A 2,085-nucleotide genomic window follows, 5' to 3' on the forward strand; every position below is an offset into this window, starting at 1 on the left:
TCTGAGTAAGTTGAGCCCGAGATGAGGGAAACTCTGGGTTTTCCGTTTCAGAGAGCGAGATCAGATAAACTCTGTAACCCCGGCAACTTACGCTGTGAACCTTCAGAGTAAACATGGTGTGGGTTTCATTTGCGGCTGTAGTTTCTATGGCCGACCAGTGCATCTATGGTCCTCACCATATGGTGCTCATTTCTTTGTGCTTCTTCAAAATAGCTTGGACAGCACATCTGGACACCCCTTTCTGCCTTTAAATGTCTGCCTGGGAGAAACATTGCTAATGCAATATAACTTGGTGGTTGTAACATCAAATATTGATTTGATTTAGATTTTCCTTTTGTTCACTCACTTCATCCTGGTGCATCCTGGTGGCCAAGTTGTTAAAATACATTTACAACAGCTACAATGTCCTCAATTTGATTCTAGCTCGGGATGATAATTTACCTAAATTATCTAATTTATCTATTATCTATCTACACAAAAGAGAGATTGCTGTTTTACCTGAAATCAGGATCATCAACAATCAGCGGTTCCTATGATACTGAGGTCAGACTGCTGCTGTGGGCGTCATCGGACCTGAAAAGTTTAAAAGAAGCAGAAGAAGAGTTTCAGCTCAGTCGGGAGGGACTCAGTGTGACTACAGCAGAGTAGCAGACAGTCTCATCACCTGGGTCTTGTAAGGTTGATTATCTTTGTATCATACAGATTTTATATTGTGGAATGGGAAGTTTGGGTAACTTGTCTGATTTGTTTTCATAATGAAGATTCAGTCTGTTTACTGTTATTACCATCAGTTCTGTTAATGTGGGGTTAATGTAGAAGTGTTAGGTGTAGCCTATACCTTTACTAATCGATAACAAATGTCACATAATAATTAACATTGTTTATCCACTGCATAATGTTCTGATTGTTTAATGAACCAAATGAAGGATCATGATAAACTCTACTCAGGTTTCATATTTTGCACTTGTTGCCTACTTTGACACTGGGGCATTGAAATACTTATATTTCATGATTGTCATGTCTTTATATATGTTAATTCTTTGTGTGAATCTTCTGCTCATTGTGGTTATCTGTATGAACAGAAGCTTACATGAACCTATGTACCTTTTTCTGTGCAGCCTGTTTGTAAATGAGCTGTATGGTAGTACAGGGTTGTTTCCATTCCTTCTGCTTCAGATTCTCTCTGACATTCACACTGTTTCTGCTCCCTTTTGTTACCTGCAGATTTTCTGTGTGCACTTTTATGGAAATGTGCAATTTTTCACCTTGGGCGTCATGTCCTATGACAGATACCTCGCTATCTGTCATCCTTTACAATATCACATACGTATGACAATCCAGCAAGGTTGCAATCCTCACTGCGTTCATATGGTTGTATAGTGTACTTTTTACTGTTGTCATGATGTCTCTGAGTGTCCCTTTACAGCGGTGTGGAAACACAATTGAAAAAGTGTACTGTGACAACTACTCCATCGTTAAACTGGCCTGCTCTGACACCACTGTCAGTAACATATTTGGACTTGTTTACATTTTTACAGTAATTTTTGGTCTTGTCATTTTAATTCTCTACACGTACATGAGGATTCTTAAAGTGTGTTTTTCTGGTTCTAAAAAGACCAGACAAAAAGCTGTCAGTACCTGCACTCCTCACCTTGCTTCTCTGCTCAGCTTTGCTTTCGGGGCCTTCTTTGAAATAGTTCAGGGCAGATTTAATATGAGCAGGGTACCCATAATGTTGCGCATCTTTTTATCATTATACTGGCTTACATGCCAACCGCTGTTCACACCTGTATTGTATGGACTGAATATGTCCAAAATCCGCATAAAATCCAAAATTCTTTATTTAGGTAGGAGAATGTAGAACTACTGCTACTTCTATTAATGCAGAATACTTACTACTGTGTGTCATCTGTTGTAATTACTTGATAAATAAAAGAGCATAATGCCAATTCTGTTTCTGGATACTTTGAAAATCATTTTAAACAGGCCAGTGGACTGTGGTCATATCTCATATGTTAGTCAGCCTGGAGCTTTGGCCTGCACCTGGTCTCGGGTAGAGCTTTATTTATGTAAACACAGTTACAA

General features: G+C 38.9%; 1 pseudogene; it reads left to right on the top strand.

The window, feature by feature from the left end:
* The first annotated feature begins 930 nt into the window (after positions 1 to 930).
* Positions 931 to 1,861, top strand: LOC123965117 (annotated as a pseudogene).
* The last annotated feature ends 224 nt before the right edge of the window (positions 1,862 to 2,085 follow it).

This window comes from Micropterus dolomieu, unplaced genomic scaffold (assembly GCF_021292245.1).
Source record: "Micropterus dolomieu isolate WLL.071019.BEF.003 ecotype Adirondacks unplaced genomic scaffold, ASM2129224v1 contig_8695, whole genome shotgun sequence".
NCBI classification, from domain to species: domain Eukaryota; kingdom Metazoa; phylum Chordata; class Actinopteri; order Centrarchiformes; family Centrarchidae; genus Micropterus; species Micropterus dolomieu.